General features: G+C 36.4%; 1 pseudogene; it reads left to right on the top strand.

Moving 5' to 3' along the window:
- Positions 1 to 286: 286 nt before the first annotated feature.
- Positions 287 to 399, top strand: LOC122126910 (annotated as a pseudogene).
- Positions 400 to 15,373: the final 14,974 nt, after the last annotated feature.

Genomic DNA, 15,373 nt, shown 5'->3' with positions numbered 1-15,373 from the left:
ATATTTAAAACATTAAAACTTTTAGCAAACCTTAACACTTGCTGCAGTGTTCATAATGACAGGTCCTTTGCATAGAATAATTGATTTCCTCCTCCTACACATCTCTTGAACAACAAATATCTGGATTTATTTTGTTTTTGACATGTAAATCTTGACTTTATTCTTAAATGTGTACTTATCTAAGAAGTACATGGTTCTCAAATTTCACAACAATTCTTTTAAACTTACTTTTTTTTTATTTGTCTAGTTTAAAAAATCAATTACAATTTATATATAAAAATATTCTGTGCTCAATTCAGCATCACATATACTAACATTGGAATGATACAGAGAAGATTAGCATGGCCCCTGCCCAAGGATGACAGGCAAATTCCTGAAGCATTCCATCGCCCAATTTGTTAGGAAATGGAAAGACTTGGAAAAAAAATTATTAAGTGAAGTAAGCCAAGTCCAAAGAAACATAGGTCCCATGGTTTCTGTAATTTTCAATAACTAATATATGTCTGTGATAAGCAGAAAAGGTCAAAAGTTATGTGTATATGACCAGATAAGTTTATGTTAAGGGCCGGGCACTGGTGGCTCACGGCTGTAATCCTAGCTACTCAGGAGGCTGAGACCTGAGGATCGTGGTTCAAAGCCAGCCCGGGCAGGAGAGACCATGAGACTCCTATCTAAAATAAACCACCAGGAAACCAGAAGTGGCACTGTAGCTCAAGTGGTAGAGCGCTAGCCTTGAGCTGAAGAGCTGAGGATCAGCGCCCAGGCCCAGAGTTCAAGCCCCACGACCGACCAAAACAAACAAAAAAAAGCTAAAAAAAAAAAAAAAAGATTATGTTAAGGGAAATAAACCCCAAGTTAGGGACACAAGTGGTTTTTTTTTTCTTGATATCGTTTCTCACGTACTTATAACGTGCAGTGTGTTGTTTTTGTTTTTGTTTCTTTATATGTTCCTCCCCCATGCTATAACACCTGTTTTCACTGTATTGGAAGTTTGTGCACCTTCTTCTTGTATATATTTTCCTCTAATTTTCTGAGGGGAAGGAAAAAAACAAAATCCTTAAATAGGGATACAGGTTGACCCATTGTAACAATGAGATGCACAAGACACTATGTTGTAAAGTGAACTTTACAATTGAGGTGGGGAAAGGGAGGAGGTTAATGGACTTGTGGAGGTGGAGGGAAGGGATGGTAGGGAAACAATAAAGGAGGAGGTAACAATACTTGTTAGGAAATGTACTCATTACATTGCTCATGTAAGTGTTACCCCTCTGTACAGTATTTTTGCAATAAGAAAGTAAAAAATGTTCTGAGATGGAAGAGTTTATTTCCTTTATTTTACTCATATAATATCGTTAGCAAAGAAATTCATGAAAAACTCCGATATGAAGGTATTTTGAATAAATATGTGTGTGAATGCACGCATGTGCTCAAGCATTTGCATGTGGGTTGTCGTGCTCAGAGTTTGAAATCAGGGCTTCAAGGTCTTGATAGGCCTTTTCTCTCTAGATTGGTGAGCTACTAAATGAACTATATCTCCATTCTTGGCCCTTTGCAGGTTCATTAAAATTTTTGAAAAATAATCTCATGAATTTATTTTGCCCTGATTTGCTTCCAACTTTTATCCACAGATCTCAGGCTCCTGAGTAGATATCCCAAGTAGTTAGGATTATAGGTATGACAAACCAGCAAAGGCTTTCAGAATAACGTTAAAAGTAGAAGAAAATTTACTTCAAAGGGGCATGTTTTAGCATCTCCAATTTTAAAGCATTTTGGAGTTATTATTTATGATTTTTTATTTTTGGATACTTATAAGACAGTAGGTGATTATATTGAAAAGTTTTAGTACTTTTTAAAAAGGATACTGGAATTGTGGGACAGAAGAAATTTGCCTCTCTTTGGACCTCAATGTATAAGCTCAGTTCTGTTCATGATAACCCAATGTCACCAACACAATCTGTGGTGAAGACAAATGTGACAGAAAACAATCACCATGGGCAATATTTAGTATGCTATTATTTCTTGGACAATATGAATATTGAATTGAGAGTGTCATAGAATGGAGAGATTTTATCTACCTTTTGTGTATTGCTGGAAGAGTTTCGGAAACTTTGACTCATTTCCTTCCTCACTGTGTGTGTCTTTAGGCCATGCACTTACTGCCTTTAATTACAATTTTTCCCAACACTAAAATGGTAATAACATTAGCATTATAGCAAATGTTATATTAACAATTAAGGGAATAAAACTTGTGAAATACTTAACATAAACTTCTAGGAATGAGCTTTGAGTTTAGCCAGCAGTCTTTTTAAAATACTAAATAGAATGTGATAAGTAGTACAGAAACCATTACAGGTAGTGAGCAACCAGAAGTAAGATCTATTGATCATGCTGCTTCCAAGGAAGTGGATAACTTCTCATGCTGTAAATCAAACTGGTTATCTTATGTCTTGATAGTGTAAAAATGTGCAAAACTGATAAAACATAAAAGTATCTGAGCAGTATAATGTGTTTTACAACATTTAAGTTACATCGCAAAGATAAAGAAGACATAGAAGAATAAATTCTTTTTTTGTTGTCCTATCATAGGTCCTTAGAAGGATGAACTCTTTCCTCATTCTTATACAGGCATCATCGGATGAGAGGAATTGTATTTTTTTTTGTTTGCTTCCTTCCATTTATTCTTCAGTTTGAAATCTGAGCTACTTGAGACTGAAACAAACCAAGGGAAATTAGACAAACAGGCTTTGGAAAGAGCAATCAATGTAAAATAAATAAACTACAGCCTTGTAATAGTTCTAACTAAATTGAGTTATATAGTATCAGTTGTTAACAGAAAATGATTTAAGCAATACCATGTTATTGAAAACTGAAAAATGTTAGGAGTTGCTGCATTTTTTTTCTTTTCTATTACCTCGAATTAATTATTGATCTGGTTTAGCGAGATTAAAGATGAGATTAACCAGAAACTGGATTAAAAATGGACAAAAGGTCTGAATATACATGTTCTCCATAAAGCCCTGAAAATTGCCTGTGGGTTTACAGAGTTATGTTTAATACAACATCTATGCTGCCTTAACGGATTTTGAGCAGAAGTCATTAGAGAAATATAACTCAAAATTTATATGATACAACTTCATAACTATTATAACTCATCAAAAAATCAATGGAACCAGTTATGGTGGTAAAGGCTTGTAATTCCAAGCATTTAGGAGGTTGGATTTAAGTCTAAGGCCAGTCTAGGGTACTGCAGATAGTTAAAACCTGCCCTTTATTACCTTTGAATAAAAGGCAATAATGTTGGTGAGAGTGTGGAGAAAAGGAAATTTTCTACACTATTGGTCAAAAAACAGATTAGTATTCTCATTGTAGAAAGTAGTATGCAAGTTTCTAAAGAAATTCAAAGTTGAGATATCATCTGACCCACCAATCATGTGATTATTTCTCTCTGGGTAACTCGTAAATATATCTGTAGTTTATTGTTATTCACATTATTCACAACAACAGCCAAGATGTAAATCGAAGTTCAGTGTTCAACGACACTAATAAAGCAACTGTGTTACATGCACAAATATCTTTTTCTGTTTCATCCTTAAAATAACAAGAGACTGCTCCCATTAGCCACAACTTACAATGACCTGAAAGATGTATTCGAAATGAAGAAAAATGTTGTGTTCTGATCTTTGTAAACACACACACACACACACACACCCCAACCACAAATATTAAGAAAGAATTTTTTGTTTTAAAGTAAAGCAAAGTGGAACTTCTCAGGCATTTTGTTCACAATGTAGAAGATACTAGATATACAGTGTGAGGTATATGGTTGAAATGTACAACATGAGGATACAGGGGACAAAAATGGCCTTACATAGGAATGAAGCTAAGTAAGTAGGAGTTGTTCTTCCTAGTAGGGGTTGCTCTTTTAGTTGTTCTCCTTTCAGTAATGGATAAGATGAATGTAATTCTTTCAATATACCTGCCTGTTTACAGAAATGACAACAAACAATATAGCAATAATGTTGCACGCTCAACATAGAACAAACTGTCAAATTAAAATACATGAGATTATCCTTGATGTAAACTAATCATTACAAATAAGGAAAACCATGGGAACTATGTTTCTTTAAGTCTGGCTTATTTCACTTAATATGATGTTTTCCAAGACCTTCCATTTCCTTACAAATGAGGTGGTATCTTTCTTTCTGATGGAAGCATAGTATGTGTGTGTATGTGTGTATGTTAGTGTGTGTGTGTCATTTTCTTGATCCATTCATCTACTGACAGGCATCAGGGTTGATTCCATATCTTAGCTATGGTAAATATTACTGTGATAACCATAATTGTGCTGGTAGCTTTAGTGTGGCCTTGTTTGTGGTCATCTGGTTAAATGTCCAGAAGTGGGATTACTGGGTCTGAGGGAGCATTATTGTGTACATCAAGGATAATCTTAGTAGATGAGTAGAATAGCTCAATAGCTATGTACATATGACCGTACAAGGTGATTCTAAGTGAAATGAACTCCAAGACATGTTCTTTGTTGTTGTTGTTCTTAATGTACTATGTGATTTATTTTTATCCTTTTGTGTTTTCCCCACCTATGTTTTATCCCCTGTAGTCACTGTATTTGATTTTGATACCTGGGGTATTTTAAATATGTTGATCTGAACTGGGGAAGGGGAAGGACAAAAACAAATTAGTGAGACAAAGAACAAAGGGAAAATCTATGCAACAGTGATATTCACAAAACAATAGGTTGGAAACGATCTTGCAAGGTGCGTTGGGAGGGAAGAGGGAGAAAAATGGGTGAAGGGGTAACAAGTTAGAAAAGAAATTAATTCATTACCTTAATTATGTAACTATAACCCCTCTGTACATTACCTTGACAACAAAATTTAAATAAAAAATAAAATATAATATATGAGAGCAGCAATACAGTCAGTGGCACTAGGGGAAATTCTGAACTACACAAAAAAAATAGAACAGCTGTGGAGAGCAGCAATTTGATTTTAATGTAGGAAGTAATAAACTAGCATACAGATTTTCAGCCTCATGTCAGTCACTAAAAAGGGAAAACAAAATGCATAATCAGCTAACCAATACAGATAAAACAGAAAACTAAACAATTGAGGTGAAGAGATGACATGGATCAACAATAACAAATGACACAATTAGAAAATATTAACAAGATGGTAAGTTTAAAAACATTACCCATAATTCTATTAAATGTTGTTTACATCACAATTTATTAGAACTATAATTCAAATCACAGTTTAATAGTATATCATTTTAATAATAGTTTATTTGTTATTGATTACTTCATATTGAATGTTTAATATATAATTTTACTTTCTGCAGTTATAGAAAAGAAAAAAGTGAAACTAATTTTAATAAATTAATATAATAATTCAAAGTGTATCCTACACTCAGCACTCATCTTAACATGAAAAAATAAATTATTGCACATGACTCTTGGTATTAGGTGGAAGGGATCAGCATTGTAGTAAAATTCACACCACACATTACAGGAGGGATGACTCCTCTAATCTAGATTAAATTGTGGAAATTTGAATTTTACATGCATGTTTAATTCCTGTCTAGGTGACATCTAAAACATATACAATCATATAAACGAGGAGTATTTCAGATGGTACTTAAATGTTACATTCATTAATCAAATTTTTATTATTTTGTACCAAATAAATATTTAAAGAGAGACTGAATTTCTGAGTAGATGATGGTGCATATGTGCCAGATTATTCATATTGAGGCTTTTATATTTCTGACATTGTTTCTAGAGTCGGATTTAATTTTCCATAAAGGGTTAAGTGCACTATATTGGATATATGAAAGTAAATTGAATGTTTATTCCATTAATCCTTTGCCACTTGTCTAATCCTAATATAATTTATCCATGTGTTTGAAGTAATGAAAATAACAACAGATAAAAGCAAGATAAATCAATCTGTAGTAGACAACTATTTTCACCTTTATTTTCATAGTTGGTCCTCTTTTACACTACAGAATATTCTTGGGAAAATGTGCTCCAGGCTGGCCACAACTGCAGAATATTATGGTTTGATGTATCATAAGATAAGGAAGGAAGGGGACCTTCCTTCTAAAAGTCTGCTCCATGGGATGTGATCTGCTTCATTGTGCTGAATTGGAAATGAACAATGTTCACTGTCAACCTTGAAAAGTCATCTTGATAGACCATTTCTATAAGTGTTTACAGAGGATTATTGATGGCTTTACAAGGATGCCAGATTGCCTCATTTTGAGACAATTAACAGGAATTTAGTCAGCTGTTTTTTGTATCTTTAGGAGAAAAACCCATTGACTCTAGGTCAGGGGATCACTGCGACCCAGAGAAGCAACTACCTTGAATAGTAATCCTAGACCTCTAAAACAAAAAAATGCCACACAAAACAAACAGATGGCTGGGAAGGTGGCTCAGTGGTAGAGCGCTTGCCTTGCATGCCAGAGGCCCTGGGTTCGATTCCTCAGCACCACATAAATAAAAAGAAAAAAGCCGGAAGTGGCGCTGTAGCTCAAGTGGTAGAGGGCTAGCCTTGAGCTGAAGAACTGAGGTACAGCGCCCAGGCCCAGAGTTCAGGCCCCATGACCGGACCCATAAAAACAAAAAACACTCAAGTAAGCACAGCCAGTCAGTTCTGATCACAGCCTAAATGAAGTCAGGCAAAAAACAGAAACTGAAAGTCATTTAGCTGATAAATAATATATTTTTTATGAGGCAGACTCAAAGGAGACTCCAGAGAGAGTGTCAGAAAGACTGAACAGAGAGACTAAAATTGATCACACAAAGATTAGAAAGTAGAATTCCTTGTAGAACAAATAAATCATAGAAAGCCTATGCATGTAAGAACAAGACAGAAAACCAAATTCTAGAAATGCACATTTTCTTAGAGCTCAGCTTAATGAATTATCAATGGAAATCTTTGAATTCTTAAATATTTAACATCATGTGGGAGAAGGCTGAAGAGAATGAATATGTCATCAGTCACATTAAGAAGTAATCAAGCAAAGATTTGTTATAAAAAGAGAAAACAATTATTCCAAAAGTGGGAATCATTTGTTTTGATGTAAAAGTTCTTGATTTAGGTGCTAGCAATTTCCATACAATTGTTCAGTTCCACAGCTGAGTTGATACTGACTGCATTATTCCTGCATGAAGGAAAAGAGAAAATTTACAAATATCTGATGAAATGAGTTGAAGGTGAAGTGTTCTAATAGTGATATCTAAGATTTAGACACAAGTGAAGAGGTGGATTTTCTTTTCTAAAAATCCTCCATTTTTAGCCTGGTGCCAATGGCTCACAGCTGTAATCCTAGCTACTCATGAAGCTGACATCTGAGGACTGCAGTTCAAAGACAGCCTGGACAAGAAAGTCCCTGAGACTCTTATCTCCATTTAACCACCAAAAACCAGAAGTGACATTGTGGCTCAAGAGACAGAGTACCCACCTTGAGTTGAAGAGTTCAGGGACAGTGCCCATGCCTAGACTTCAAGCCCCTCAAACAACAACAACAACAACAACAACAAAATCTCCCTTTTCTTGGACTGCCAACATCTTTTCCTAATATTCAACAAAGAAGCCATTTTCTCACCCACTACCTTTAAGTCCTATGCTAGCTACTGCAAATAGAATGATTTGGTATCTTATGTCAAAGGGTTCATATTTGTGGAAACAAATGCCAGCAGTAGTAACTTGTTTTCCAGTCCTTGAACTCTGGACCTGGGCACTGAACATGGTTATACTTGTAGCTTTCATGTGAGCTTGTTTGTTAATTTTTGGATTACTGCCCATGAGGGGAATTACAGGGTCTTAAGGGAGATATATATTTACTCTTTTCAGGAAACTCCATACTGCATTCCACAGTGTTTGAACAATTTAATTTACAACCAACAGTGTAATAGAGTTCCCAATTGGCTGCATCCATGCCAGCATTTGCTATTGTTAGCTTTCTTCATAATGACCGTTCTAACTGGGAAGAGGTAAAACGTGTCTTGTTTACTTGTAGATACCATAACTGAATGAATCCATGAAACCTATATTATTCTGTCTGCATTCCTTTCTCTTTTTTCTTAGTAGAATTTTCCTAAGCAGTTCATTTTTCTTAAGACTGGTAAAAAGTTATCCTTTCTAATGGGTGAATAGAATTCCATGGTGTGTGTGTGTGTGTGTGTGTGTGTGTGTGTGTGTGTAAGATGACTATAGGCCCATGAGTTCATTTCTAAACCTTCTGTTTCATCTGTAATTTTGTAATTCCATATTAAATTTGAATTGCTTTCTCGAATGCATTGAAGAATATTGTTGGGATTTTGATAAGTATTGCATTGTTCATAGTTTGGGGGAAGTATTGCAGTTTTCACTATATTAATTCTTCCAACCAGGAGCATTGAAAGACTTTCCATTTACTTGAATCTCCTTCAGTTTCCCTTTTTATATTTTTAAAGTTTTCACAGTAGAGGTTAAATTCATTAATTCCCAGTTTTGTTGTTGTTCTTTTGTTTAGATTTGTTTTTATTTTGAGGCTAATACATATGAGGTTGTTTTTGGATTTCAGCCTAGTTCCCATTGTTGGTAACACAGAAAAACTACTGATTCTTGTGGGCTATATACCGTGCTACTTTGCCGAAGGTTAACATCACTTTTACTATCTTAAGGCAGGAAGCTATAGGGCCATTTCATCTGTAAAAAGGGATAGGTTTACTTCTTCCCTATTTGAATCCTCTTTATGTTTTTCTCTTCCCTATTGCTTTTGCTAGATAGTCCACTACCATATTGAAGAGTAGTAGAGAAAGTCGACATCTTTTTCTCATTCCTGATTTTAATGTCTTCATACTTCCACTGTTGCGTAATTGCTAACTACCACTATCATATACATATTCAGTAGTATACTGAGGAACGTTCAATGCATTCCTAGATTCTCATAACTTTTTAATCATAAAGGGGTATTGGAGGTTGTTAAAAGCTATTTCTACTTCCATATAGACGATAACATGTTTCTTGTCCCGGCTTCCGCTGATGGTTTGTATTATGTTATTGACAAGAATATTGAATCCAATTGTATCCTAGGATGAATCCTATTTGATCATACAATATGATTTTTTTGTTACTGGCAGAAATTGGTTGGTGAGAATGTTTTAAGATGTTCTGTATCAATGCTTATCAAAGAACTGGTTTCATAGTTCTCTTTCTTTGGTGAGTCCCTATGTGATTTGGGGAAGAGTCTAATTCTAGCCTCATAGAATGTGTTTTGATAATTCCATGTCCCTTTCTATTCCATTGAAGAGTTAGTTCTAAGTATTGTAAGTTCTTTGCAGGCCTTAATTTCATGGTAAATTCATTGAGTCCTAGATTTTTCTGCAATGGAAAGTGGTTTATTGACATTTCATTTTCATTACTTCTTATGTGTTACTTCTTAGTTCAGATCAAGTGTAGGAAAGCATGAATTTCCCCAGGATTCTCCATGTAATTGGCATACAGTTTTCAAAGTAGTCTCTTATAAACTTCTTAATTTTTTCTTATTTATGTTGTGATGTCTCATTTTTGTCTCTAATTTTCTCTATTTGGGTGAGTTCTTTTTTTGGGGGGGGGGATTTTATATTATGAAGGTGACATACTGAGGGGTGGGTTACAGTTACATAAGTAATGAGTACATTTTTTTTGGGGGGGAGTCTGGTCATGGGGCCTGAACTCTGGGCCTGGGCTCTGTCCCTCAGCTCTTCATTTCAAGGCTAGTGCTCTACCATTTGAGCCACAGGGCCACTTCTGGCTTTTTTCTTTTTGCTTATGTGGTGCTAAGGAATCGAACCCAGGGCCTCAGTCATGCAAGGCAAGCAATCTACCACTGAGCCCCTTCCCACCCCCATGAGTACATTTTTAACAGTATTACCCCTTCCACATTTTGTCCTCCTTCCCCCAACCCTGACATCCTACTCCCCCAAAGTTGTGAAGTCCATTTCTAACATATCGCCTGTATATCACTGTTACTTTGGTTACAAAATAATTTTGCAGGTTTTGGCAAACACACAAATTGCCCACCACCTCCCCTGGTAAACTAGGTTTAAAGTCACTAAGTCATGTAAATGGATAATGCCGCACTCATTATTCTGGACAACATCTTCAGGTTGTTTGATGCTTTAATTTGTTGTTGTTGGTGGTGGTGGTAGGAGGGCCTGATCTCTGGGCCAGGGCACTGTCCCTTATGAGATCTTCAGCTCAAGGCTAGTGCTCTACCACTTGAGCCAAAGAGCCATTTCCAGTTTTTTCTGCTTATGTGGTGCTGAGGAATTAAACCTAGGACCTCATACATGCAAGAGAAGCACTCTACTACTGAATCTCTTTCCAAGCCCTAATGCTTTAATTCTTTAAATTTTATTTTCTTTTTGTCAGTCATGAGGTTTAATCTCAGGACCTGGGTGTAAACATATCCCTGAGTTCTTCAGCTCAATAGGAGCCCTCTACAACTTGAGCCACAGTGTCACTTCTTGTTTCCAGATAAGCGTCTTTCAGACTTTTCTGTCAGGGTTTGCCTTGAACCATGAATTTTTAAATTATATTTCTTTAACGTGTTTATTGATATATTACAGTTTATCTGAAATTTAAATTTTTCTGTAAACCTTTGTCTTCAAGTAATCCAATACCATTAAATATTACATTTAGAATCTATTCTGTAGCACATCCCTTTATTTATTTTATTGTGAAAATACCATACAGAGGGGTAACAATTACATGGACAAGCTAATGAGTACATTTCTCATCAAGCATTTTTGCATCATCCTTTTTTTCCCCTTCCCATCCGTTCTCATCTCCCCCCCCCCCCCCCCCCCCGGCTCTCCAAACACCGCCCTGCCCATCCCCCACTCTCACTGGCCAAAGTTGAAAGTTATTTTTCTACATAATGACTTGTACGTCTCATCGCTGCAATGCATCCACCAGTATCCCTATTTAAACAATTTGTTTTTTCCCATCCCCTCCACAAATGATACCAACATCAAATACAGTGAAAGCAGGGTTTATACCTTGGGGGAGGGACATTCAAAGCAACAAAAAAATCATCTTATAAATATGTTAGGAACAATCGCAATAAAGAAAAATCTCATTTGAATCCTTATCTTGGGGTTCATTTGGCCTAACATCAACTTGTCTGAACTTTTCTGCTTGTCTCAGCCACAGAGTGGTTATTGCAAATAAGGGAAACCATGGGATCTATGTTTCTTTGGGACTGGCTTACTTCACTTAACATAATGTTTTTCCGGGTCTTTCCATTTCCTAACTAATGGGGCAATGTCATTTTTTTCTGATGGAGTCATAGAATTCTATTGTGTATATATACCACATTTACTTGATCCATTCATCTACTGAGGGGCATCTGGGTTGGTTCCATATCTTAGCTATGGTAAATAATGCTGCAATAAACAGAGTTGTGCTGGTTGCTTTAGTGTGGTCCTGTTTGTGATCATTTGGGTAAATGCCCAAAAGTGGTATTGCTGGGTTATAGGGGAGCTCTATGTGGAGTCTTCTGAGGAACCTCCATACTATTTTCCAAAGTGGTTGAACAACTTTACATGCCCACCAACAATGCAGTAACGTTCCCTTCTGCCGACATCCCCTCCATCATCTGTTGTTCTTAGAGTTCTTGATTATAGCCATTGTAACTGGGATGAGGTGGTAGCTCAATGCTGGTATGATTTGCACTTGTTTTAAGGCTAGAGAGGTTGAACATTTCTTCATGTGTGTATTGGCCATCCTTCTTTCCTCTTCAGAGAAGTTTCTCTTTAAGTTTTTAGCCCACTTATTTTCGGGTCAGTTGTTGCTTTGAGGATTTGTTGTTGGGGATTTAATTTTGAGTTCCAGGTATATTTTAGATAGGAGACCCTTGTCTGTTATATGCCTAGTGCAGATCTCCTCCCAATCTGTGGGCTTTCAATCGATCTTGCTAGGTATGTCCTTTGCCATACAGGAAGCTCTGCAGTTTCATGCAATCCCATTTGTCCAAACTTTCTTTGATTTCTTGTGTTTCTGGGTCTCTATTAAGAAAATGTCGGAATGTGCCAAGGAGGCCTAGGGTTTCTCCGATTCCATCCTGTAATGTTTTCAGGGTGTCTGATTTGACTCCGAGGTCTTTGATCTATTTGGAGTTGGTTCTGGTGCAGAGTGATACATAAGGATCTAATTAATTAATCTAATTAATTTTCTGCAAGTAGTTAACCAATTTTGCCAGCACCATTTACTGAAGAGACTGTCTTTCTTCCATTCTATTTTTTTAGCTCCCTTATCGAAATTTAGATGGCTATAGGTCTGTAGGTTCATTTCTGGGTTTTCAATTCTATTCCATTGGTCCTGAGGTCTATTCTTGTGCCAGTACCAACTTGTTTTGATTATTGTGGCTTTGTAGTAGAGTTTGAAATTTGGTATTAATATTCCTCCAGCACTGTTCTTTCTGTTGAGGATCATCTTAGCTATTCAGGGTCTTTTATTGTTCCATATGAATTTTAGGATAGCCTCTTCTATTTCCTTGAAGAATGTGGATGGAATATTGGTAGGTATTGGATTGAATTTGTAGATAGCCTTGGGATTATTGCCATTTTCAGGATTTTGATCTTTCCAATCCAGGTGTATGGGAATTTTTGCCACTTTCTAAGTTCTCTTTTGATTTCCCTTTTCAGGTTTTTAAAATTTTCATCATCGAGGTCCTTCACTTCTTTGGTTAAGTTAATTCCTAGGTATTTTATTTTTTGTGGGGCTATTATTAATGGTGTTCCTTTCCTTCAGCCATGCTTTTCTCATTGTTGGCATTCAGAAAGCCATTGATTTTTGATGGTTGATTCTTTTTTTTTTTTTTTTTTTGGGTCCGGTCGTGGAGTCTGAACTCTTGGCCTGGGCGCTGTCCCTCAGCTCTTCAGCTCAAGGCTAGCGCTCTACCACTTGAGCCACAGAGCCACTTCCGGCTTTTTTCTTTTTGTTTATGTGGTGCTGAGGAATCGAACCCAGGGCCTCATGCATGCAAGGTAAGCACTCTACCACTGAGCCATCTTCCCAGCCCTGATGGTTGATTTTATACCCTGCTACTTTGTCAAAGTTTTGAATCAGCTTGAGTAATTTGGGAGTAGAGTCTGTGGGATTCTTTAATTATAAGAACATGTCATCTGCAAAGAGGGAGAGTTTTATTTCTTCTTTACGTAATTGGATCCCATTTATATCTGCATCTTATCTTATTACTGTAGCTGGGCATTCTAATACTAGATTCGGTGCTGTCCCTCAGCTCTTTAGCTCAATGCTAGTTCTCTACAACTTGAGCCACAGTGCCACTTCTGGCGTTTTTCTTTTTGTTTATGTGGTGCTGAGGAATTGATCCCAGGGACTCATGCATGCAAAGAAAGCCCTCTACCATTGAGCCACCTTCCCAGCACCTCTTTTCTCTTTCTAACAGGATTTGCTAAGGATCTGTCAATTTGTTAATTTTTGAAGAACCACTTCTGTTTTGTTGATTCTTTCTATGTTTTTATGGATACTAATTCATTTAATTTTGATTTAATTTTAATTATTTCTTTCCATCTAATGGATTGGGGTTTATCCTGCGGCTCTTTTTCAAGGAGACTCAGATGTCTCATTAAATTGTTGGTTTCAGATCTCTCCAATTTGTTGATGTAGGTATTCAGAGCTATAAACTTGCCTCTGAGTACTGTCTTCCCTGTGTCCCAGAGGAGCTGGTAATTTCTGTGTTCATTTTTGTTGAATATTATGAAAATTTGAATTTTGTTTTGGATCTCTTCCATGACCCACTGATGATTCAATTGTGTGTTCTTCAGCCTCCATGTGTTACAGGACTTTCTTTGGTGGTTTTGGTGTTCAGTTCTAATTTTATTCCCTTGTGGTCTGAAAGAATGCAAGGTATAACTTCAATGTTTTTGAATTTGGACAAGTGTGCTTTTTGACCTAAAACTGTGGTCTATTTTGGAAAAAGTTCCAAATGCTGCTGAGAAAAACGTGTATTCTGATACTGCTGGGTATAATATTAAATCTAGGTGATCTATGCAGTTGTTTATATCTGCGGTTTCTCTGTTGAGTTTTTGCCGAGTTCATCTATCTATTGGGGGAAGTGGTGTGTTAAAGTCCCCAACAATTAATGTCTTTGGATCTATGTGAGATTTGAGAGAAAGTAGTGTTTCTTGCATAAATTTGGTTACTCCATTGTTTTGTGAATAGAGATTTAGAATTTTAATATCCTCCTGAAGGAGAGATCCTTTATTAGTTTGTAGTGACTTTCTTTATCTCTTCTCACTAATTTTAATTTGAAATTTATTTTATCTGATATTAGGATTGCAACTCCTGCCTCTTTTCGGGGGCTGTTTGCTTGGTAGATTTTGTTCCAGCCTTTCACTTTCAAAATGGGTTTGTTTTTATGGTCCAGGTGTGAGTCCTGAAGGAAGCAGATGGAAGGATCTTTCTTTTTAATCCAACTAGACAGTCTATGTTGCTTAATTGGAGAGTTAAATCTGTTAATGTTGGGAGATTGGACTGAGAGATATTTGGGAGTTCCTGCCATTTAATCCACCTTCTTGAGGGCTGCGCCAAATGGGTTCTTCCTATGGTTCTTGGATTCTCAGTTTGGGTGTGGTTTCTTGGCCTTTATTGTGGTCCTGTTGGTTTTCTCTGTGTAGGACATCTTTAAGTATCTTTTGTAAGGCTGGTTTGGTAGAGATATATTGTTTCACTTTTTCTTTTGTATTGAAGGTTTTTATTTGACCTTCAGTTATGAAGGAGAGTATAGCTGGGTACAGTATGCTTGGTTGATAGTTGTTTGTCTTTAGGGCATGGCCTACATCAATCCAGGCTCTTCTTGCTTTAATTGTCTCAGTGGAGAAATCTGAGATGATTCTAATTGGTTTCCCTTATAGGTGATTGATCTTTTCTCCTTGACAACTTTGAGGATCTTTTCCTCGGTCTGAATTGATCTTGTGGGGATTATAAGGTGGTGATACGATGTCCTGTTCTGGTCTGGTCTATTTAGGGTTCTAAAAGCTTCTTGTATTTGAATAGACCTATCATTTTGCATGTTTGGGAAGTTTTCTGCTAGGATCCCCTGAAACAATTTTCCTAGACCATTAAATTCTGTTTCTAGGTGCGCCTCTACACCTGTTATCTTCAGATTAGGCCTTCTGATGATGTCTTCCAAATGTTGAATAGGTCTATCATATTTCTTGGATTTGTCTTGGATAGTTATATGTTCTTTCTCTATAATATCTAAGCTGTCTCCAATCCCCGAATTTTGATCTTCTGCATGGTTTAACCTACTGTCAAGAATTTCTATTTTGTTTTTAGTTCTTTTGCTTCTAATTGCTTGG

The sequence above is a fragment of the Dipodomys spectabilis genome, unplaced genomic scaffold (genome assembly GCF_019054845.1).
Source record: "Dipodomys spectabilis isolate Male_0828 unplaced genomic scaffold, ASM1905484v1 ptg000290l, whole genome shotgun sequence".
Taxonomy (NCBI): domain Eukaryota; kingdom Metazoa; phylum Chordata; class Mammalia; order Rodentia; family Heteromyidae; genus Dipodomys; species Dipodomys spectabilis.
This window is presented reverse-complemented; position numbering and strand designations above follow the sequence as displayed.